At 38.8% G+C, this 26189-nt stretch overlaps 1 protein-coding gene across 9 annotated transcripts in view; it reads right to left on the bottom strand.

Annotated features, from left to right (window-relative positions):
- MTMR3 (myotubularin related protein 3) overlaps positions 1–26189 on the bottom strand; it is a 146492-nt gene that overhangs the window by 98267 nt on the left and 22036 nt on the right. The window lies entirely within an intron of this gene.

A 26189-nucleotide genomic window follows, 5' to 3' on the forward strand; every position in this document is an offset into this window, starting at 1 on the left:
GTATGGAAAAAGATAGGGGTAGATTAACTGCTATCTTCCTTCCACTGACCATATCTCATTTCAGAGATTCAAGTACTGTTAACCTTGTTGTGTCAGTATTTCCACTGCAGAATTTAACACAAAAAATTTTACTTATTAAATAGTGACAAAAAGTTGCCAAATCAATTCAGAAACAACCCTCAACTCTAGAGAAATTCAAGATTTTTAAACCAACCACTCTTAAAGTTAGGTCATTTTAAAGGTTTTTTCTTTTTTTTTTTTCTTTTGAGACAGGGTCTCACCCTGATACCCAGGCTGGAGTGCAGTGGTGTGATTACAGCTCACCGCAGCCTCCACCTCCCAGGTTCAAGTGATCCTCCCACTTCCGCCTCCTGAGTAGCTGGCATTATTCACATGCACCAGCATGACCAGCTAATTGTTTTTATTTTTACATTTTTGTAGAGACAGGTCTCATTATGTTGCCCACGCTGGTCTCAAACACCTGGGCTCAAGCAATCCTCGTGCCCCAGTTTCCTAAAGAGATGGAATTACAAGTGTGAGCTACTGTACCCAGTCAAAAATTCATATTCTTTTTTCTCTTTCAAGACAGGGTCTCACTCTGTCACCCAGGCTGGAGTGCAGTGGCACAATCACAGCTCACTGCAGCCTTGACCTTACTGGCTCAAGTTATCCTCCCACCTCAGCCTCCCAGGTAGCTGGGACTACACACATGTGCCACCACACTCAGCTAATTTTTTGTAAAGACAGGGTTTTGCCATGTTGCCCAGACTGGACTCGAATTCCCACTTCAATCCTCCCACTTCGGCCTCTCAAAGTGCTAAGATTACAGGCATGAGCCACTGCACTTGGCCAAGTTCATATCATTATTATTTTTTTTTTTTTTTTTGAGACAAGAGTACTTGCTCTGTTGCCCAGGCTGGAGTGCAGTGGTGTGATCTCGGCTCACCGCAAGCTCCGCCTCCCGGGTTCACGCCATTCTCCTGCCTCAGCCTCCTGAGTAGCTGGGACTACAGGTGCCCGCCACCACACCCGGCTAATTTTTTTGTATTTTAGTAGAGATGGGGTTTCACCGTGTTAGCCAGGATGGTCTCCATCTCCTGACCTCGTGATCCGCCCGCCTCAGCCTCCCAAAGTGCTGGGATTACAGGCTTGAGCCACTGTGCCCAGCCAAGTTCATATTCTTAATGTGAATATAATGTTAAGTTTAGAAGTCTACATAAAAGATCTGAGAATGACCATTTATATTAAATTCTACAAGAGGCAAAACTAACCCATAGTGATGGAGATATGATCAGTGGTTCACTGAGCAGTAGAGAGAATTAATGGCCAAAAGGCACCTGGAATTCTTTTTGCAGTAATGGAAATATTCTACATCTTAATCAGGTGGTGTATTATAACTGTATATATTTTCCAAAACATACGAAGTGAATTTTGTTGTATACAATTTACCTTAATAAATCGACTTTCAAAAGCAAAAGCATTATACAAACACTCCTAAAGCTTTAAAAAATTATCTGGAAATCAAATCGTATGAAAGGAATTCACTGAATAGATTCAACTGAAAGACAAAAATTGAAAGGCTTTGTGTCTGGAACCCAATCTATGTGCTGTCCAGTTACTAGGGCTCTTCTTACCTGCTGTACACCACTCACATCTCTTTCCACTCACATTCTCTTTCCATACACCACTCACATCTCTCAAACACTTGTCCAACGCTATAAACAGTTCAGTCAAAATTCAGACCTTCCCAGTAAGTGTTAGAATAATAATCTAAAAAGAGTTGACTATTTCCATTTAAAAAGTCTTCTGTAAGGCCGAGCGCGGTGGCTCACGCCTGTAATTCCAGCACTTTGGGAGGTTGAGATGGGCGGATCACAAGGTCAGGAGATGGAGACCATCCTGGCTAACACGGTGAAATCCCATCTCTACTAAAAATACAAAAAAAAAGTTAGCTGGCATGGTGGCACGCACCTATAGTCCCAGCTACTCGGGAGGCTGAGGCAAGAGAATCACTTGAACACAGGCAGCAGAGGTTGCAGTGAGAGGAGATTGTGCCACTGCACTCCAGACTGGGTGACAGAGCGAGAGATTGTCCCAAAAAAAAAAAAAAAAAATTCTATAATCCATGAGAAAAAACCTGAAAAACAGACAAAAAAAATTACAGAAAAAATGTTCAACATACATATAAAAACATCTCAACTTCATAATCAGAAAAAATGCAAATTAAATAATCGTTTTCCATCAAAAGATTGGCAGAAAAGATATTGCTTAATTTCAAGTACTGGCACTGGTAGAAAAATGAGTGTTTTTTGTTCATTTGTTTGTTTTTGAGACAGACTTGCTCTGTCACCCAGACTGGAGTGTAACAGCACAATCTTGGCTCACGGCAACCTCCACCTCCCAGGCTCAAGCAGTTGTCCTGCCTTAGCCCCCCAAGTAGCTGGGATTACAGGCACGTGCTGCCGCACCCAGCTAATTTTTGTATTTTTTAATAGAGACAGCGTTTCACCATGTTGCCCAGACTAGTCTTGAACTCCCGACCTCAGGTTGATCAACCCACCTTGGCCTCCCAAAGTGCTGGGATTACAGGTGTGAGCCACCATGCCCAGCCAAAAGTGAGTAACTGTACACACTTTTGGTAATGGTAAAACTGCTAAAGCTACTTTGAAGAGTATCTTGACAATATACTATGACTACTACTATGTATTCCATATAGCCAAGCAACTCTACTTCTCTTGATGTATTTCGACAAAGTCGGCACACATATGCCCTGAGGCATATTTTTAAAACTTTGAGCTAGGAATGGTGGCTCACATCTGTAATCCTAGCACTTTGGGAGGCCAAGGAGAGACGATCACTTGAGCCCAGGAGTTCAGGATCAGCCTGGGCAACATGCCGAGACTTCATCTCTTTAAAAAAAAAAAAAAGGCCGGGCACGGTGGCTGAAGCCTGTAATCCCAGCACTTTGGGAGGCCGAGACAGGTGGATCACGAGGTCAGGAGATCGAGACCATCCTGGCTAACACAGTGAAACCCCGTCTCCACTAAAAAAAAAAATACAAAAAATCTAGCCGGGCGAGGTGGCGGGCACCTGTAGTCCCAGCTACTTGGGAGGCTGAGGCAGGAGAATGGCGTAAACCCGGGAGGCGGAGCTTGCAGTGAACTGAGATCCAGCCACTGCACTCCAGCCTGGGCAACAGAGCGAGACTCCGTCTCAACAACAACAACAACAAAAAAAATTTTTTTTAATTTTTTTTTTTAACTTCACACCAACAGGTTGCAAAAACAAAAAACTAGAAACAGGCTAAATATCCATCAATTGGGGAAAAATATATGGAATAAATGTACAGCATACTTAAAAAGAAAAAAAGAAAGCTACATATTATTTGGTGGTACATACATACCTAAGGGCACTGGGGGAAAAGCCTACAAGAAAAAAAATGTGGCCAGGAGTGGTGGTTCACGTCTGTAATCCCAGCACTTTTGAGAGGCCAAGGCAGATGGATCACCTGAGGCAGGAGTTCGAGACTAGCCTTGCCAACATGGTGAAACCCCGTCTCTACTAAAAATACAAAAACTAGCTGGACAAGGTGGCAGGCACCTGCAATCCCAGCTACTAGGGAGGCTGAGGCAGGAGAATCGCCACCTGGGAGGCGGAAGCTGCAGTGACCCGAGATCGTGCCATTGTACTCCAGCCTGGGGGACAAGAGCAAGACTTCGTCTAAAAAAAAAAAAAGAAGAAAAAAAAATGTAGTGATTACCCATACAGAGGATGAGAAAAGAACAGGATTAAAAATGATGGCTACATAGGCGTGGTGGTTTGCGCCTGTAGTCCCCAGCTACTTGGGTGGCTGAGGCAGGAGAATCGCTTGAACCCAGGAGGTGGAGTTTGCAGTGAGCCGAGACGGTTCCACTGTATTCCAGCCTGGGCAATAAAGCGTGACTTTGTCTCAAAAAAAAAAGGCTAGAGATTTTAGCATTATATTTTAATATTTTATAAGGATATGTAGTCATGATTGTGGTAAAAAAAAAAAATTGAAAAAAAAGAAAAAAGTTTTTTTTTTATTTATTTATTTAGTTATTTTTTTTTTTTGAGACGGAGTCCTGGCTCTGTCGCCCAGGCTGGAGTGCAGTGGCCGGATCTCAGCTCACTGCAAGCTCTGCCTCCGGGTTTACACCATTGCTCCTCCTCAGCCTCCCCGAGTTGGCTGGGACTACAGGCCCGCCACCTCGCCCGGCTAGTTTTTTTGTATTTTTTTTTAGTAGAGAATGGGGTTTCACCGTGTTATGGCCAGATGTCCCTCGAATCTCCTGACCTACGTGATCCCACCCGTCTCGGCCCTCCCAAAGTGCTGGGATTACAGGCGTGAGCCACCACACCCGGTGAAAAAAGTATTTTAAGGAGCATTTCTTCACCTACTTGTATACCAAAAATTAATTCCAAAAGGTGCTGATGCAAACAAGAAACTAATATAATACATTTTCCTTCCTTAAAGAGTCTCATCCAAGGAATGTTACTATCATTTCTCATAAGTGTTGCTGTGCCCAATGCATGCACCTTACTGTATACACACTGCTTTAGAAAGCCCATCAGTATTTGAGTTCTCTTTTTGATAAACCTCTACCACTACCACTAAGAATAGAAGTATCGGCTGAACACCTCAAAATTAAAATAAAATAACAAGAATTTAAAACAAAAATGTTTTAAAACTACGAAACATTACTGAAAAAAATTAAAGACCACCTAAACAGAGACACTCTTGTTCACTGATATAAAGACAACTTTTTAAGATAAACTGACAAAATCATCTACAGATTCAATGCAATCTTTATCAGTGACCTTTTTTGCATGCACCAACAAGCTGATCCTAAAATTCATGTGGAAATACAAGGGACCCAGAATAACCAAAACCACCATGAAAAAAGGACAAAGCTGAATAACTCAAACTTCTCAAGTGTATCCTAGTAGTAAGTTTGAAATTATCAAGAAAATGTGGCACTAGCATAAAGACACACAGATCAATGGAACAGAATTTAAAGTACAGAAATAAACTCTTACATAGATGGTTAATTTATTTAACATTTATTTAACATCTATGTTATTTAACAAAGATGCTAGAACAACTCAATGAGGAAAGAACAGTTTTTCAACAAACAGTGGTGGAACAACTGAATATCTATCTAGCAAAGAATTAAATAAGACCTCTACCTCACATCATATACAAAAATTAACTCAAAATAAACCTGAGACCTAAATGTAAAGCAAAAACTATTAAACTTCTATATGAAAATATAGGAGTAAATCTTCATAACCTTAGATTAGGCAATGGTTTGAGATATAAAACCAAAAGCATTTAGGGGCTAAAGAAAAATGAAATAAATGGGATTTCACCAAAATTAAACATCTTTGTGCTTTAAGGGGCACAATCAGGACAACCCAAGGATAAGAAACTTGTATCTGGAATACACAAAGAACTCCCATGACAACAATTTAAGTTCCAAATTAAAAATGGGCAAAGAATCTAAATAAACATTTTTCCAAAGAAGATACACAAATGACCAATAAGTACACAAAAGATGCCCAGCATCATTAGTCATTAAGGAATTACAAATCAAAGCCACAATGAGATACCACTTTAAACCCACTAGCATGACTAAAATCAAAAGGGCAGACAATAACAATGTAGTCAAGAATGTGGAGAAATTAAAATCCTAATATATTGCTGATAGGAATGTGACATGGTATAGCTCCACTGTGGGAAACAGTGTGGTAGTTCTTCAAAAAGTTAAACATACAGTTACCAAATGATTTAGCCATTTCACTCCTAGGTGTATACCCAAGAAAACTGAAAACATGTGTCCCCACAAAACTCTGTACGTAAAGATTAAAAGCACTAGTATTCACAATAGTAAAATAATAAAAACCCAAATGATCACTGATGGATGAATGAAAATATGTGGTATACCCATACATACAATGGAGTATTATTCAGTCATTAAAAGGAATTAAGTACTGATAATGTGCTATAACACGGATGACCCTTAAAAACGTCATGCTAAATGAAAGCAGCCAGCACAAAACGCCACATGTTGTACAGTTCTATTTAAATAAAATAACAAAAATAGGTAAATTCATTGAAAGAAAATCAACTAGCAGTTGCAAAGGACTACAGAGGGGTGGGAAAGTGCAGTAACTGGTACAGGGCATGAGGTCTCTGTTAGGGATTCTGAAATTAAATAGCAGTTATGACTATGTAACTCTGAACATGCCAAAAATCATTAAATTGTATACTTTATTTTTATTTTATTTTTTGAGACTGAGTCTTGTTCTGTGGCCCAGGCTGGAGCGCAGTGGCTTGATCTCAGCTCATTGCAACCTCTGCCTCTCGAGTTCAAGAGATTCTCCTGCCTCAGCCTCCCAAACAGCTGAGACCACAGGTGCCCACCACCACGCCCAGCTATTTTTTTGTGATTTTAGTAGAGACAGGGTTTCGTCATGTTGGCCAGGCTCATCGAACTCCTGATCAAGTGATCCACCCACCTCGGACTCCCAAATTGCTGGGATTACAGGCGTGAGCCACTGTGCCCGGCCTTAATTGTATACTTTAAAAGATTGAGTTTTATGGCCTATGAATTGTAGCTCAACAAAGCTATTTTTTTTTTTAAGGAAAACAAATAAAAGGTAAGTAATATTTTACATTCTTACTCCTGGTTCCTTCTTTTAAAAATGAGATTTACTCTTTTGAGGGCCTCTGCAATTATCTACTATAATTACTCTTAATTTTAAATAAACTTATCTCCAAGGGTTAGGCTGTTTGCAAGCTACCAGTCCAATACACCCAGAACATAGCACACGCAAATTAACACTGACGTCAAAAAATTCAGGCTGGGAGCAGTAGCTCACACCTGTAATCCCAACACTTTGGGAGGCTGAGGCAGGAGGACCGTTTAAGCCCAGGAGTGTGAGACGGACCTGAGTAACATAGCCAGATTCCATCTCTACAAAAAATAATAAAATTAGCCAGGCATAGTGATGCACGCCTCTGGTCCCAGCTACTGGGGGAGGATAAGGTGGGAGGATCCCTTGAGCCTGGGAGGAACCAGCTACAGTGAGCAGTAATTGTGCTCCTGCACTCTAGCCTGGGTGACAGTTTGCTCTGTCTCCAAAAAAACAAAATAAATTTAAAGGGGAAATGCTTCTCAAATTATTTCATGCCAAACATTTTAAAAGCCTATTGCTTAGACAATTAAATATATTACCAACATTAGTATGGATAGCCAAATTAATTACAAACTGTCGAATCTAGCAATTCTATTATTGGTTCAAGATACAAAAAATATACATATACACTAACAATGAACCAGCCAAAAAAAGAAATTAACAACTTCCATTTACAATGGCATCAAAAAGAATTACTTAGAAATAAACTTAACCAAGGATGCAAAAGACTATTATACTGAAAACTACAAATTACTACTAAAAGAAATTAAATACACAAATAAATGAAAAAATATCATGTGTTCATAGATTGGAAGACTTCATATTGTGAAGATGTCAATACTACCCAAAGTGATCTATAGATTTAACGCAATCCCTATTAAAATCTCAATGGCATTTTACGCAGAAATAGAAAAATTCAGTCTAAAATTCATACGGAATTTCAAAGAACCCCAAATAGCCAAAATGAACTTAAAAAGAACAATCTTGAAGAACTCACACTAACTGATTGCAAACCTTACTACAAAGCTCCAGTAAACAAAACAGTGTGGAAACTGGCATATTAGATATATAGGCCAAGAGAATGAAGTAGAGAGCCCAGAAATAAACACTTACATATACAGTCAAATGATTTTCAACAAGGATACCAAGACCATGCAATGGGAAAAGGACAGTCTTTTCACTGAATGGTACTGAGAAAACTGGATATCCATATGCAAAATAATGAGGGTGGACCTTTATCTTAGATCATATGTAATTAACTGTTTTTAATTAACATGAGTTAATTTAAAAATTAACTCAAATGGATCAAAGACCTAACTATAAGAGCTAAAACTGTAAGACTCTTAGAAGAAAACAGGGGAAAAGCTTCATGACATGGTATCTGGCAATGATTTCTTGGATAAGACACCAAAAGTACAGGCTAAAAAAGAAAAAACTAACTTTATCCAAATGAAAACCTTTTGTGCACCAAAGGGCACTATCAACAGAGTACAAAAGGCAACTCACAGAATGGAGAAAAATCACATATCTGTTAAGGAATATTTAGAATATATTTTTACAACTCAAGAACAAAAACCAATCCAATTCACAAGTAGGCAAAGGGCTTTGATATGGGCTTTTTGGTTCCTTGAAACTGAAATGTTGAAGCCCTAATCCCTAATATGACTATATTTGAAGACAGGGCCTTAATTACATATATAAGATGTAATTAAGGTTAAATGAGGTCATGCAGATGGATCCTTGATCCAATAGGATTAGTGTCCTTAAAAGACAAGACACCAGAGAGTTCACTCTAGGAAGAAAGCCATCACCAAAAATCAAACCCTGTCAGATTTATTTCTGTTGTTTAAGCCACCCAGAGTGTGATATTTTGTTATGGTAGCCTGACAAAACTAATAAAGACTTGAACAGACACTGTTCCAAAGAAGCACAAAAGGCCAATACATACAAGAAAAGATACTCAACATCCCTAGTCAGCCAGGCGCACCCCTGTAGTCCCAGTACTTTGGGACGCCAAGGTGGGCAGATCACTTGAGCACAGGAGTTTGCGACCAGCCTGGGAAACATGGCAAAACTCCGTATCTACATAAAAAAAAAATACGAGCCAGGCACGGTGGCTCACGCTTGTAATCCCAGCACTGTGGGAGGCTGAGGAGGGTAGATCACAAGGTCAGGAGATCAGGACCATCACTAACACAGTGAAACTCCGTCCTCACTAAAAAAAAAAAAAAAAAAAATTAGCTGGGAGTGGTGACATGTGCCTGTAGTCCCAGCTACTTGGGCGACTGAGGCAGGAGAATGACGTGAACCCGGGAGGCGGAGCTTGCAGTGAGCTGAGATTGTGCCACTGCACTCCAGCCTGGGCGACAGAGCGAGACTGTCTCAAAAAAAAAAAAAAAAATTGCTGGATGTGGTGGTGTGTACCGGTGGTCTCAGCCACTCTGAAGGCTAAGGTAGAAGAACCAATTGAGCCCAGGAGGTTGAGGCTGCAATAAGCCCTGATCACCCCACTGCACTCCAGTCGGGGTGACAGAGTAAGACCCAGTCTCAAACAAAAAAAAAAAAAACTAGTCATTAAGGAAATGTGAGTCAAAACTACAATGAGATACTACTTCACACCCATTATGATGGCTATTTTAAACTTTTTTAAGTGTTGGCTGGGGTGTGCGGATCCTTGTGCATTGCTGGTAGGAATGTAAAACGGTATAGCTACTGTAGAAAAATAGAGACTTCTCAAAAAATTAACACAGAGAATGACCATATGATCCAGTAATTCCACTTCTCTGTATATACCCAAAAGGAGTAAAAGCAAAGACGAACAGATAATTGTATACCAATGTCCATAGGAGCATTATTCACAATAGCTAAAAAGTAGAAGCAACCCAACTGTCTATCAGCAGATAAATGAGTAAACAAAAATAATACCAATTCTGGGTATATACCCAAAAGAAGTAAAAGCGGGTACTTAAACAGATATTTGTACACCAACATTCATAGGAGAATTATTCACAACAGCCAAAAAGCAGAAGCAACTTAACTATCCATCAATAGATAAATGGATAAACAAAATGTAGAGTATACACACAATGGAGTATTTTTCAGTCTTTAGAAGACGCGATACAGGCCGGGCACGGTGGCTCACACCTGTAATCCCAGCATTTTGGGAGGTCAAGGCAGGAGGATCACCTGAGGTCAGGAGTTTGAGACCAGCCTGGCCAACACGGCAAAATCCCGTCTCTACTAAAAATTAGCTAGGCAAGGCAGCGGGTGCCTGTAATCCCAGCTACTCGGGAGGGGAGGCTGAAGCAGGAGGATCACTTGAACCCAGGAGGCAGAGGTAGCAGTGAGCACAGATAGCAACACTGCACTGCAGCCTGGGTGACAAGGGCAAAATTCCATCTCAAAAAAAAAAAAAAACATGATACAAAAATTAGCTAGTATGGTGCCGCATACTTGTAGTCCCAGCTGCTTGGGAGGCTGAGGTACAAGAATTTGCTTCTACCCAGGAGACGGAGGTTGCAGCAAGCCAAGATGGCGCCACTGCACTCCAGCCTGGGCAACAGAGTGACACTCTGTCTCAAAAAAAAAAAAAAAAAGACAAGGATGTACCTTGAAGACATTATGTTAAGTGAAATAAGCAAGTCACAGAAGGTCAAACATTATATGATTCCACTCATATGGAGTTGTAGTTAAATTCACAAAGATAGAAAGTAGAATGGTGATTACCAAGGACTAGGAAGAGGATTGAATGGGGAGTTAGTGTTTAGTAAGTACAGAGTTTCAGTTGGGAAAGATGAAAAAGTTCTAGAGATGGATGGTGGTAATCACTGCACAATATGAAAGTATTTAAATGCCAGAGAACTGTACAACTGAAAAAGACAGAGTAAAGTAAAATAGGAATTTCAGAAAATAAATGAATCATCCATTAAAAAGTAATAAAATAAGATCCTAAGCTCTCCCAAAAGAAACTCCTTGACGTGGTTTAGATGTTTGTCCCCTCCAAATCTCATAGTGAAATGTGATCCCAAACACTGAAGGTAGGGCCTAGTAGAAGGTATCTGGTTAAGAGGGCAGATCCCTAATATGGCTTGGTACCCTCCCCTCAGTAATAAGTTCTTGCTCTATTAGTTCACGTGAGAACTGGTTGTTTAAAAAGATCCTGACACTTCCTCCTCTCTCTTTTGCTCCCTCTCGCTACATGACATGCCTCTTCCCCCTTCGCCTTCCAACATGACTGGACGCTTCCTGAGGCCTCACTAGAAGCACATACTGGTGCCATGCTTCTTGTATAGCCTGCAGAACTTTGAGCCAAATAAAACTCTTTTCTTTATAAACTACCCAGCCTTGGGTATTCCTTCATAGCAATAAAAAACAAACTAATACACTCCCCAAAGTATTAACAGGATGTCCATCAAGATACTGTAGCATTACTACAGGACCACCTCCGCCACCCTCCCTGCCCCCCAAAAAACCTGGCATTTTTGTCATAGCTCTGACTTATTAGATGTGTAAGCTTTTTAAAAGTCTTTAGAATGAACAAAATTTAGTAAAACCTGAAGAAATTAAATAACCATTAGATATCTTCAAAGAATATCAAAAGGTATAAGAAAATTAGGAGAAACAACAAAATCTTTTGTATTTGGTCAGTATCAATCTTTAGGCCAAATGCAATTTATACCACTGAAAGCTTGAGTAATTTCTGCTCTAGAGAATTACTTATACATAAAGTTAAAAAAAAAAAAAAAAAGCTTTATCCATCATCATAGTTCTACAACACTGGTCTTATCATGATTTCCTGTGCCTAAGATTATTTTCCTGTCATTCAAAAAGTTTAAATAGCAACCATATCCTTTTTGTCATGTAAATATAAAATATAAACATCTAAACAAATATAACACAACAATCGAATATTCGAAATACCACAAATCTTTCAGATACCAAAACTGCATACACACACAAGGTTAGCAAGATTCTGTTTCATTTTAGCCATAAGCTTCCTGGTGGGCTTAGTTTTACACACTAAGACTCCAGCAAAATGTGTTCTGCAGCCTATTATAGATGGTTTAGCAGAAATGAGTCATTTAATTAGCATAATATACAGTGGTCTAATAATTTTTTTTAGCTAATAAGGAATAACCAACGAGTTCATGAGGTATCTAATTTTTAAAGCAAATTGCCTATTTTTTTTTGTTTTTTGTTTTTTGTTTTTGAGAAGGAGTCTTGCTCTGTTGCCCTGGCTGCAGTGCAGTGGCACAATCTCAGCTAACTGCAACCTCTCCCAGGCTCAAGCAATTCTCCTGCCTCAGCCTCCCGAGTAGCTGGGACTATAGGCACGTGCCACCATGCCCAGCTAATTTTCATATTTTTAGTAGAGACAGGGTTTCACCATGTTGGCCAGGACGGTCTCGATCTCTTGACCTCATGATCCGCCCACCTCGGCCTCCCAAAGAGCTGGAAGCCTAAATCTTAATAAAAGCATGTGTAAAATAAAAAGTACATACAGAGTCATCAGCCAGTATCCTAATAAATTTAGATTCTGAAATACATGTAAAAATACTGTGTTGAGTTTAACCTAGAAAAGTATTTCCTAAAGATTAAAACCAGGCTGGCTGCAGTGACTCATGACTGTAATCCCAATACTTTGGGAGGGTGAGGCAGAAGGACTGCTTGAGCTCAGGAGTTCAAGACTAGCCTGAGCAATACAGTGAGAATCCATCTCTACAAAACATTTTTTTTTTAATTAGCTAGGCATGGTGGCACAGGCCTGTAGTCTTAGCTACCGAGGAGGCTGAAGTGGGAAGATTGCTAGACCCCAGTGGCTGCAATGAGCCATGATTACATGACTGCATTCCATCCTGGGCTATAGAGACCATGTCCCCAAAAAAAAAAAAAAAAAAGCCCAAAAGTGAATATAAATTAATAGTCCAAAAATATTTATTAAACTTCAAGGATCACATATCTTATCCAGTATTTATCACTGTTTTATAACAGTAATTTCAACCTCTTGATGAGAAAAACTTTCCTTTCTCAGCTAGCTTTTGCTTTCAATGTACCTAAAATTGGACAGTTTAAACCGCTTCACCAGATATGTGAGAAATCCATGGTAAGACAAAATGTCATTTACTTTTAAGTATATATACAGTTATGGTATGATGAATAAAAATATGCCTTGCTAAAGAATTAAGAGATGAGACCTAGAGAAAACTTTTACCCAGAAAAAAGGAAGAACAGGAAGCAAAAAATGAGGTAACTTAATGACCCAGTGACTGCTACGAAAACTACAAAACCATGTAGTCATATGATATTTTCCCAAAAACATTATGAGTGAGAAGTTTATATTTTTGCCTTACACTAAAATGTCCCTTGCAGGGAGAATAAGAAATAAAAAATAGGCTGCTGTGAAATGGCTCAGGCCTATAACTCCAGCATTTTGGGAGGCTGACGCAGGAGACTACTTGAGGCAATGAGTTAGAAATCAGCCTAGACAACAAAGTGAGATCTCAGCAATTAAAAAAAATAAATAGGAAATAAGACAATTCAACTAACCATACAAACGGACAATCCTTTCTTTGTATTCTTAAAGGCAAATAATATTTTGTCCCTCTATCTTTTAGAATCCACAACCAGTAGTAACATATTTCATTAAAATTCCCTTTACTCTTAACATATGAAATGATATGAGACACATTATAAAAATCCTAGTGAATCCAAAGAAAGCAGAAGACTGTCTTAACCATTCTAAATATTTTATCAATTTGCCTCCAAAAAGCAACATATATTTAACACATGAGTAATTCTCCAACCCTTATTCCTTTTCCTTCATAGTCTACAAACTAAGTAACAACGGAGATCTTGTTCACCACTACATCTACAGAGCCTATAACTTAACAGTGCCTAGTAAACAGGTGGCACTTAAATATTTATTGTATTATAAGCCTAAGTCTCACAAAGGAAAACAGCAAAGATATGAAGAAAGATATTTCAAGGCAGAAGGAATGCTTCAGAGAGCTACTACCTGCTATCAAAAAGAGACACTAAAACTTGCAAAATTAATTAGAACTTATGGAAGCTATTTTAAATCAGATGGCCACTTTAGAGATGCCTGCTTAACACCATGGACTTATTTTTCAGTACAAGAAAAGTGCTATTCAGGCATACATTGGAATACTAGTGTAAGAAAGCACTATACACCTCTAAAGAAAGTTCTAAACAGATGATGCCCCTCAACACTTCCCTTCCAGGTTCATCTCATGCCAAGTAACACCAGCAGTTGCTAATATTTTCTAAATTAAAACACTTAAACTCACTGCATTAGCCACATGAGGCATTTCGTGATTTCAGAGGGGAAAATGTATTTTACAATTTCAAAATAAATTAGCAGCTTCTCTGTATTAAGTAATCCCTTGACAGTTGTTCAAATCCCATTTGTTAGGAAATGCTATTTACTCATAAGATCTTCAAGCTACAAAAAGATCTTACTTATCCATATATATCATGGACACAGTATGTCAATTTACGTATAAATGACTTTTACCAAGTATAAAAGGAAACCAAAAGGTATTAAATGCACAATATTTTTATAAGCTTCTACTGTTTACCTGCTAACAGTGATGGCAATAAAATGTGGAAAAACTATTTGTCTTCATTTGTCAATATTTAAATACTGGCACTATTCCTTTGGTGATGCCAAATGTGGCACAAAGACTTGTTCCAGTGAAATAAATGTACTGGTGAACAATAAAGGTTCAAATTAGAAGGCAGGTAAAAATTACACATTTTTTTAAAATTGCACATTATGATTAGAAAACATACTAGGTATGTATTGCAACTTTTAATGCAAATCTCAGTGCAATTTTTTTTTTTTTTTTTTTTTTTTTTTTTTTTTTAAAGAGATGAGTTCTCCCTATGTTGCCCAGGCTGGCCTTGGGCCTTGAACTCCTGGGGTGAAGCAATCCTCCCATCTCAGCCTTCTGAGTAGTGAGTAGCTGGGACTACAGGTATGAGCCACCTGGCTCCTCCAGTGTAATTTTAAAAATCTTACACGAAGAAACTTTTCCTGGGTGATCAGGGGAGGTAAAGGGGGTAATATTACTAAGAATGCAAAACTGAAATCTATAGTCCTAAACAATGACCCAACTAAAAACAGACACCTTTGGCTACAGATTTTTTTAAACAAGGATTAAGATATGAAAACTTAATCCTTCCTTTACATGAAAAATAGCCATTAACAATCACCTTTCCTCTTCTAATGTTAAAGCAGGCTTTTAAGAGCACAGTCCTCCTGTTTGAATTATTTCCACATTCTAGTAAATACTAGCTGGTGAGAGCCAACACAGAATCTTTTGCTGAAGATATTGGGATATTATAGAACAAAAACAGAATAATCCATAATTAATTAGTGACATATCTTAAAGCTCAAACTACTGCAGTTACAGGGGGCACTGAGATAGTTCTGGCAATCAACTGTAGGCAGTAGGGAGCAATTGGTAAAGTAGCAGATCCAGGATACTGTTAACAATCCCATTACAAATGCTGAACATTTATTTATTTACATAAAATCCTGTAATGAACAATCAGAACATGAATATCAGCTAAGCCAGGACAAATGGTGCAAAACATTGCCCGCAGAATGCAATGTATTAATTTATGAAGTAGGCTATAATAGCCTTTATCATGCAAACTTTATATTTATTTATAAAAAGTTAAATTAGTCTGACCATGATGGAGTAACGTGAGACTAGCCCTTCCACCAAAACTACTAAAAAACTGGACAAGATACATAAAACAGCTATTCTTGGATGCTGGACAATAGACAGCACCGAACTGTGATCCCTGAGAGAAGACAAGCAAATTACCTGTGCCCTAATGATCGTCCAAGCTTTGTATTTTGCAGCAGTTTCCAGACTCCAGCCAGAAAGGGAGAAACTGAGAATCTAGGGAGGGTGGAAACCCAATCAGAAACTTAAATGTGTTTCAGAAGGCTGAGGCAGCTGTAATTTGTGAGGCACTGTTACATCTTTACTAAACTAGCTGCACATGCATTAGATGAGCTTTCACGAGGGTGGGCAAAGAACAACCACTGGATAATAACTACCAGAGTTTACACAGGCATTCTCCTTCTGACTGATTAAAGAGACCTTATTAAACTCAGGTCATTCAGCTGAAACCTTTATAAACAGGCTAAACTAGCCCTAGGGCAACGGCTCCTCTCCAGGCCCACCTGAACAAAGCTTTAAATAAAAACAAGCCTAACATTGAATTATGGATTTTCTAACATATCCAAAAGTAAAATGTATGACAATAGCAAAAAGAACAGAAGATAGGAAACTGGAGACATACCACCATAGGATTCTTATACATTAAGTAGTATATAATTTGAAGGCAGAATGTCAAAAGTTAAAGGTATCTACTCTACTGTAGAGCAGCCACAGAAAAAAAATAAAACAAGTATATCTAGACTACAAGAGGGGATAAGATGAAATATTACAAAATCTTTCATTCAAAAAAATGACAGAAAAGAATAAATGGGATTAATAGAAAACAAATGGCAAAATGGTAGACTGAAACCTAACCATATGGATACTCAAACTCAGAGTAAAGCACCATTTAATAACAACAATTAAAAGGAGACTGTCAGCCAGGCGCAGTGGCTCACACCTGTAATCCCAGCACTTTGGGAGGCCGAGGCGGGCAGATCACCTGAGGTCAGGAGTTCAAGACCAGCTTTGCCAACATGGGGTAAATATACAAAACACAAAATATACAAAACTTAGCCGGGCATAGTGGCAGGCACCTGTAATCCCAGCTCCTCAGGAGGATGAGGCAGGAGAATCACTTGAACTCGGGAGGTGGAGGTTGCAGTGAGCCAAGATCGCACCACTGCACTCCCGCCTGGGTGGCAGAGCGAGACTCAGTCTCAATGAATGAATGAATGAATGAATGGTGGAGAACTGTCAGCCTAAATAAAAAAGCAAGACCTAACTATGTGCTAATTACAAGAAATGCACTGCAAATATATACACAGACTGAAAGTAAAAGGATGGGAAAAAAATATGCAAATACTGTAGTAATAAAGCTACAAGAGTTATATTCATGTTAAAGTAGCCTAGGGGATGGCAAATATTATCAAAATAAAGTGGGACAAGTCATAAAATAATGAATTTACTGAGAAGACATAACAATCCTAAATATGTATGTACCTAAAAAAGAACTTCAAAATATATGAGGCAAAACTGGTAGAACCAAATATTTGTCTTTTCAAAGACACAAAACATTCACCACAATAGACCATATGCCTTACGACAAAACAAATCCCAAATTCTGAAATCCTGAAAAAGACTGAAATCCTATAGAGTACGTTCTCTGACCACAATGCAATTAAATTAGTAACAATAAAATACATACAGGAAGTTAAACATCATACTTTTATAATTCATAGGCCAAAAAAGACATTAAAAGAGAAATTAGAAAATATTCAAACTGAATAGTAATACACAATATCTCATTTTGTGAGCTGCAGCTGAAGCACTGCTCAGAGGAAAACTCAGATATTCACAGTACATACAAAAAGACAAGCCTACACTTACCTCTCTCAGTATTCAATTTGAAGTGTTTCACTTACCTAAATGTCAAACAAAGCTATAAATTTCTAGAATAAAATTTAAGAAAATATTAGTGACCTTAGGTTTAGAGACAATTCCTTAGATAGGCTATAAAGGTCATTAACTCAAAAAGAAAAAAAAATAACTTTGACGACATAAAAATTAAGTTTCTGCTCTCTGAAAGACACTATACTATTAAGAATGAAAAGGCAGGCCGGGCGCGGTGGCTCAAGCCTGTAATCCCAGCACTTTGGGAGGCCGAGACAGGCGGATCACGAGGTCAGGAGATCGAGACCATCCTGGCTAACACGGTGAAACCCCGTCTCTACTAAAACTACAAAAAAACTAGCCGGGCGAGGTGGCGGGCGCCTGTAGTCCCAGCTACTCAGGAGGCTGAGGCAGGAGAATGGCGTGAACCCGGGAGGCGGAGCTTGCAGTGAGCTGAGATCCGGCCACTGCACTCCAGCCTGGGCGACAGAGCGAAACTCCGTCTCAGAAAAAAAAAAAAAAAAAAGGCAAGCAACAAATTACAAGAACATATTTGCAAAACATGTAATTTGCAAAACCTGTTATAAAGGACTCATATTCAGAATACTTTATGAACTCACAATAAACAAAAAACAACCTAATTTTTTTAATGAGCAAAAGATTTGAACACTTCACCAAAGTTATATAAATGGCAAATAAGCACATGAAAAGATAATCATCATTAGTCATCTGGAAATTACAAACTAAAACCATGATGATTTATCACTACAGACCCACTAGAACGACTTAAGTTAGTAAGACTGACAATACCAAACATCAACAAGGATTTGGAGCCCTGGAATTCTCATGCATTGCCAGTGGGAATGCAAACTAGGCCGTTACTTTAAAAACTATAAACACACTTACCCTACAATCCTGCAATTTCTACTCCTGGATTTTTAACCAAGAGAAATGAAAATATATGTCCATACAAAGATCTATGTTGCAAATATTCAGAGGAGCTTTATTCATAATAGCCAAAAACTGGGCAGGGTGTGGTAGCCCATGCCTGTAATCCCAGCACTTTGGGAGGCTGAGGCGGGCGGATCATGAGCTCAAGAGATCGAGACCAACCCGGCTAACACTGTGAAACCCCATCTCTACTAAAAATACAAAAAATTAGCCAGGTGTGGTGGCACGCAGCTGTAGTCCCAGCTACTCAGCCCCCTGAGGCAGGAGAATAGCTTTAACCCAGGAGGCGGAGGTTGCAGTTAGCAGAGATCTCACCACCACACTCCAGCCTGGGCAACAGAGCAAGACTCCATCTCAAATACATAAATAAACCCAAAACCTGGGAGAAAAAAAAAAAAAAAAACCCAATATCCATTAACTAGTAAATAAAGGAATTATGGAATATCCATACAATGGACTACTACTTAGCAATTAAATGGAATAACTACTAATTTTAACAATATGGATGACTCTCAAAGCATTATGCTAAAATGAAAGAGGACAGGCACAAAATAGTACATCCTGTATGATTTCATTTATATTATATCCTAGAAAAAAGGTAAAATTTGTGCAAATTATACTTCTCTAAGGCTGATTTTTTAACCATGTGGCAGCAAAAAAGTCAAAGGTATACATATGTGCTCTGGTTAAGACAAGTATTTTCCCTAACTCTTAGTTACAGAAGGGCTCTAAGAAGTTAATGACTCGGCCGGGCGCGGTGGCTCAAGCCTGTAATCCCAGCACTTTGGGAGGCCGAGACGGGCGGATCATGAGGTCAGGAGATCGAGACCATCCTGGCTAACATGGTGAAACCCTGTCTCTACTAAAAAATACAAAAAAACTAGCCAGGCGAGGTGGCGGGCACCTGTAGTCCCAGCTTCTGGGGAGGCTGAGGCAGGAGAATGGCGTAAACCCGGGAAGTGGAGCTTGCAGTGAACTGAGATCTGGCCACTGCACTCCAGCTGTTCTGGGATATAGATCACTTTACTGCAAATATAAACTTCGAACGTATGCTTTAGGGATGATTAAGAAGATCTGTATAACTAAGACCCTTTGTTTTTGTTTGTTTTGAGATGCGGGTCTCGCTGTTACCCAGGCTAGAGTGCAGTGGTACAATCATGGCTCATTGTTGTCTTGATGTCCTGGGCTCAAGCAACTCTCCCACCTCAGCTTCCTGAGTAGCTGGGACTACAGGTGAGCACCGCCACAGCTGGATAATTATTGTTATTATTATTATTTTGTAGACCCAGGGGTCTCCTATGTTGCCCAGACTGGTCTCAAACTCCAGGCCTCAAGCGATTCTCTCACCTCGGCTTCCCAGAATGCTGGGATTACAGGTGTGAGCCACTGTGCCTGGCCAACTAAGACCCTTTCGAAGGAGCTCCAGAACTATGTTTAACTTACAGTTAAGTATTAAAGGAAGTTTCAATTTACATGGGCAAGCCAGCTAAAACAGCTCAGGCCAAGAGTTGGATGATGTAGCACAGACATCTCAAATACTTAGCTTACCACAGTCTTGGCCAATAGTCAAGTTTATTTTGGGACTGGAATATTTAAAAGTCCATATTCCCTGCAGCTCCTACACATTGATCCTATTAAACAAAGGCTTCCAATTCTGAATCTTTTAGGTACTCATCTTTCATTCTCACTGAATGCGTTACCTCCAAGCAATTGGGGTGGTAAAGAAGAACTGGATTTTTAAAGACAACATCATGACAACAGCTTACTAAAAAGCAAGACAAGGCCAGGCTTCGTGGCTCATGCCTGCAATCCTCCTAGTACTTTGGAAGGCTGACACAGGAGGATTGCTTGAGTTCTAGAACAGCCTGGGCAACATAGCAGGAACCCACCTCTACTAAAAATTTTAAAATTAGCCAGGCATGGTGGCACACACCTATAATCACAGCTACTTGCAAGGATGAGGCAGGACGATCCTTTGAGCTCAAGAGTTTGAGGTGGCAGTGAGCTATGATCATGCCACTACACCCCAGCCTGGGTGACAAAGCAAGACTTCATCATTTATTTCTTCAGTCATAAACATAATAAAAAGACAGGAAAACTGCTCTTAACACCTAATTAACCACATCAACTTTAACTTTAGCATAAAGAAAACAAATTAAGACTTTTCTTCATCTCTATCATCAATTCATTTTGCAGAAGTCTAACATTTAATCCACAAGTAGGCAATCCATGGAACCTAAAGCAATTACTACAAGTTCACTAATGCTTACTATACATAACTCAAGTCTTCATTTCCTCTTGTCTGACTTTTCACCGAGTTTTTCTCCCCCCTCTTTCTGACTCTTTTATATGGTTATAACAGCTACTTTGTAATAAAACAACAAAGAGGATATTTATGCCTAGTCAGTGAAAGTACTGACTTTATATCTTTGCTATTGTACTTATTATGGTGACAAGTTCTTTAAGGGAAACGTCGACACTGTATAAGCACAAATAATGGGAAAGGAATACTGATTTATTCTATACCCATTAAACACTTTTCCCTCTAAGCCATTGAAAAAATGGAAGATACTTTACTATTTTCAATCCACTGATTCTGAATATTATCTCATATATAAACTGAGTGTACCTATGTATATTAATGTTTACCCTGAGATTAAAGTCCAAACTATTTTTAAATACGTACAAAGCGCACTGGAGAAATGGTCAGACTAACATTAAATATACTGGTCAAAATTCTCAGTTGTAAGTTAAAAAAAAAAACCCAATTCAAGCTAATTTACACAAAATTTTTAAAAAAAAATTTTTTTTTGGAGACACAGTCTCACTCTGTCACCCAGGCTAGAGTGCAGTATCGTGATCATGGCTCACTGCAACCTTGACCTTCCAGACTCAAAGGATCCTCCCATGTCAGCATCCCAAGTATCTGGGATGTGTGTGCTACCACACCTGGCTAATTTTTTTTATTTTTTGTAGAGTCAAATCTCCCTACGTTGCCCAGGTTGGTCTCCAACTCCTGGGCTCAAGCAATTGTCTTGCCTCAGCGTCCCAAAGTGCTGTGATTATAGGTGTGAGCCACCACACCCGGCCCAAAAATCAGAATTTGATGGCTCACAGGATAATGAGATGACGCCTAGAAACAAGGAAAAAAACTTCAGGACCAGGGCCTCAAAGGCACAGTGCCATGGGATCCATTTCTATCTCATGAGAAATCCAGTGAATGTTCTATTCCTTTTACTAGTATAATTAAGTGTTGGAAGCAGATCCCGAATGTCCAGAAAATATGATTTAAGGATACAACTTAGGAATTATCAATAATCCTACTAAATGTAAAAGTTAAGAAAATCTAACCCCTGACACTGAACCACTAACTTACAATTACAGAAAGTCCTGTCACACATGCTCTGGTTTCTCTTAATAATGAATAGATCTTTTTGCCTTGTACTAAAGATTTCCGTGGAGAGTTGAGGTCTTGCTTAGGCTGGGGTAAATATAAAAAAGAAAAAAAAAAAGTCTTAACAGGTTAAAAAAAAAAAGGAAAAGAGGCATAAAAGTCAATTTAATGGACTTATATACATGACAGTTTAGCAAGGAAGAGGGCAATCTCATTTTAAAAATTTACTCAGTAACAGCACAAATCTGAAACTAAAGTGTGAGACTCCTACTTTTGGTTATCATATAGTCGCCACAGTAATGACTAAAATTCACGTAGCACTCACATAGCTAACTATCCCTAAAGAAATGCTTCCTTTCGCAAGACGTTTAAATGGAAAGGAAAATGAAATTTCTTAACACATCTATATTCTAAATTACTCTATTTCAGGAGTAATCACTCTGAAACAACTGAGTGAAATAAAACCAGCAACCCCAAATCTTTGCTGATCCATCACTTTAACTCTTCAGTTTGCTACCAACTACAGTGTTTACCTTTCTAGTAACACTTCTAGTTCCATACAAACTGTTTTGTTCTACATAACTGCACTAGATTTGGATGTACACTCAGAATTTAAACGATGACCTACATTCAGTGGTGTGTGGGTACCTATAAAACACAGAAAAGGGCCCACTTTCTACTAATTTCTTTCAAGCTCAATCTGAGGCAAGAAAATGATACTCTGTTTTTAATAAGAAGCAACTTTATATTTATAATAAAGAATTATATACAAGGTGATATTTATTATTCCTTAATACAAAGTTCTGTTATATGCTGAGAGACATACTATTTATGAAAAAATTATAAAAATGAAGAGCTACAAATAATGGAAGGGAGAAGTCCAGGTCCTTGCTTATAATTTTATCAGCCAACATGTATAGACCACTCTTCTAAGTGCTTAACCATTTATTAGTCATTAATCTTATAACAACTCTACAAAGTGGGTAATATTATTATCCTCATCTTATAAAGATGGAAACTAAGGAGCAGAGAGATAAGGTAACTTGCCCAAGTCATAAAGCTAGCTAATAAATAATTTACAGATGCAAGTTTAAACCATATAAGAAATTAAGTAGGAACAACACATATACAGCAAATACGAAAACAAGAGAAAAGTCAAAGCACTCAATCTCAAAAAGGCAGAAAAGCAACATAAATTAAAAAACTAATTTTTTTCTCTCAGTGCAATGAAACCACGTCTATATCACTGGGGGTTGGGGGAGCAGGGTAAATAATCTGTGTTCTCAAACTATATAAAAATCTCAAAAAAAGTAACATATTTCTTGTGGTCCGGGCACAATAAGCCCAGGAGTTTGAGACCAATCTGGGCAATATGGTAATACACAGTCTCTACAATAAATAAAAAATCAACTGAGCATGGTAGAGGCTAAACTGGGAGGATGGCTTGAGTCTGGGAGGGTCGTGGGAGCCTGGAAGGTCGAGGATGCAGTAAGCCATGACTGTGCCACTGCACTCCAGCCTGGGTAACAGAGTGAGAACTTGTCTCAAAAAAAAAAAAAGAAAGAAAAGAAAAGAAAAGAAAAATTAACATATTTCTTAAATAAATAAAAGTACTCTTAACTTTTGGGAAGCACATTCTGGAGAAAACTGTATTAAATAAATGATAGCACTTTGGAAACTAACTTTTCATTCCTAAATATGCTTTAAAGAATACAGCAAATAGCTAAAAGCAATCCTTCATAATTGTATCATGTTTAGCACTTTTTACTGAGAAACAGAAAGTTCTACAATAATCAAAGTGGGTCAATCTATCACTGCGGTATATACAGTTACTTAGTCTTATCCCTGAAAAATATTTTCAGATTATGTAAATTTTTATCTCTGAGATAACCTTCAACAAAATGAAAAAGGCACATTCCTGCTATTTCCACAAAGGGCCAACAATTAATCTGTGGTACTGATGAAAGAAGATTAATTTGCCACCTAGAACATGAAATTCAATTTAGAAACAGAGCTGCAATCACTAATCCACTAAAACAATCAAGAGTTACTATCTATTTCACAGTACTGAAGCAAATCCACTTTCATTCTATTTTTACTCCTGAAGTGTGCAATGCTAGTAAGCAAAGGGTCTATTCCTCAAAACTGAACTGATTCTGGTCTTGCTTTGGTTTCTTCTGGTCTGTTCAAGTAGGAAGCAGTAGCTACAGTGCCTGACGTGAACATGATACTTGTGCTTACTACTAAACTATGTATATTCCCTTAGCTCTAGAAAACTGATACGGCATTGAGCTTCTTGAGTTCACCCTCAGTCACTATAAGGCTGTTCTCATCCAGGTTCGTAGAAGGAAAGCTTCCACCATGGTTACTCCCATTCTGAATCCTCAACTTGTTCCCCACCCCTGGGTTTTACAAGGTTGCTAGGAAAAAAAAATCTTACTTGCATCTGACTATGGAAGTCCTTCCTACCATTACTCTTAGGAGGTACAAGCGAGATCTCATCTAGATTTCTTGGCTGCCTTTTACCAATGTAATCATAGCATGAAGCTTTGAAATGTGAGATCCCGAGCTAGGTCACTCCTTTCAAAGTGTCTATCGTTACTCCTTGGAGAGTCAGCTGCTGGACTGCTGCCAGTGTGCTCTTTGTTGGCTTTATCATGAAACCATATTCCTGTAGAGCTGGAATGGTGGCCAAAACACTGCATTTCAAAAGACTCCTTCAAAATGTGTATCAAAAAAAAAGATATAGATACACATCCAAGCGAGCCATTCACTTGTTTTTAGTAAGAGAGGGAATGAATAATACAAAGGAGATTAAGTAGCTACGTTAAAAGATTCTCTTATGTGCAAGTATGCAAAAATATCCCATAAAATCACTTGATAATTTTCTTTGAGTAGATTTTATGCAAATGCGTACATTTAAAATGTTTTATGCCCTTGAGGAAAGAAAATTCAACTTTTCTGTGTCAGGTAAGAACGCTGAAGCTAAGTAAAAGCTTGAGATACCCAAGGATTCTCTGATGATCCTTCAACTATCACTGAAGGGGTAAAACATCTACTCTTTAGTAAGCAGCTTTAGTAATGGGTTTTAGAGGAGCCCATCAATAAAACATTTTGTAATTTTTAGAGAGTTCTTTGGGTTTTTCTGTTTGCTTGTTTTTTAAAACCAAGTCTCACTCTGTCACCCAGGTTGGAGTGTAGTGGTGCTATCTCAGCTCACTGCAACCTCTGCCTCCTGGTTTAAGCAATTCTCCTGCCTCAGCCTCCCAAGTAGCTGGGATTACAGATGCATGCCACCGTGACTAGCTAATTTTTGTGTTTTTAGTAGAGACAGGGTTTCACCATGTTGGCCAGGCTGGTCTCGAACTTCTGGCCTCAAGTGAACCATCAGCCTCTGTCTCCCAAAGTGCTGGGATACAGGGATGAGCCACCACACTGGCCAAATTTTTAATTTTTATAAGGTTTATACTTTTAAATTTTATAAGGTGAAACAATGTTGAGAATGGGGAAAGGGGGAGTGGATATAGGGCAACTCAAGTAGTTCCACAGTACAGGAATGAAAAAGCTCCTAGCTCTGAACAAAATAATGGATAGTAATAATGCTTTCAGGGTATATAAAGTGAGACAGGCCGGGCGTGGTGGTTTACCCCTATAATCCCAACACTTTAGGAGGCCGAGGGAGACGGATCACTTAAGGTCAGGAGTTGGAGACCAGCCTGGCCAACATGGTGAAACCTCGTCTCTATTAAAAATAAAAAAAAAAAAATTAGCCGGGTGTGGTGGCACACGCCTGTAATCCCAGCTACTAGGGAGGCTGAGGCAGGAGAATTGCTTGAACTGGAAGATGGAGATTGCAGTGAGCCAAGATCGCACCAGTGCATTCCAGCCTGGGCAACAAAGCGAGACTCGGTCTTAGATAGCTAGACAGACAGACAGACAGATACATAAATGTGAGATAAATATACTCGTGTATGGTGGTACCGGTCTCTTTAGAAAAGACACCAAAGTTTTTCCTATAAACTTTGAAAACAAGCCTGGCACAGTGGTACGCACCTAGTGCTGGTTACCTGGGAGGCTGAGACAGGAGGACTGCTTGACCCAAGGAGTTAAAGGCCGGCCTCGAAAACACAATGAGAACTTCATCTCAAAAGAAAAACAAAAAAATGCCATCCTGAGCAAATGCCCCGGATGAATCTAGACTTTCAGATGCTCAGAACTTGTTTGACATTGGTCAGTAAAAGGATAGATAATAACTTCGAAAAAAGTTAATATATAACAACTAATATATAAAAGGTTAACAGGTTTAAGAAACTTGCCATAATTTAAAATATGCTTTTGCAAGTGTTTAGTGCACAAATTTAAAATATGCACCAAAAACCCATAAAATTGTTTTAATATCCAAAAGGGGAAAGTTGTAAAATACAGCAATAAAAGATGCAAGTTCAAAAACACTGAATAAGTGAAATACATAATTCCACACAGCAGCTATTATATTAAAGGCAAGATATTCCCCAACAAGTAAATTCAAACAACTT

The sequence above is a fragment of the Rhinopithecus bieti genome, unplaced genomic scaffold (assembly GCF_001698545.2).
Source record: "Rhinopithecus bieti isolate Rb0 unplaced genomic scaffold, ASM169854v2 scaffold_36959, whole genome shotgun sequence".
In the NCBI taxonomy this organism is placed as follows: domain Eukaryota; kingdom Metazoa; phylum Chordata; class Mammalia; order Primates; family Cercopithecidae; genus Rhinopithecus; species Rhinopithecus bieti.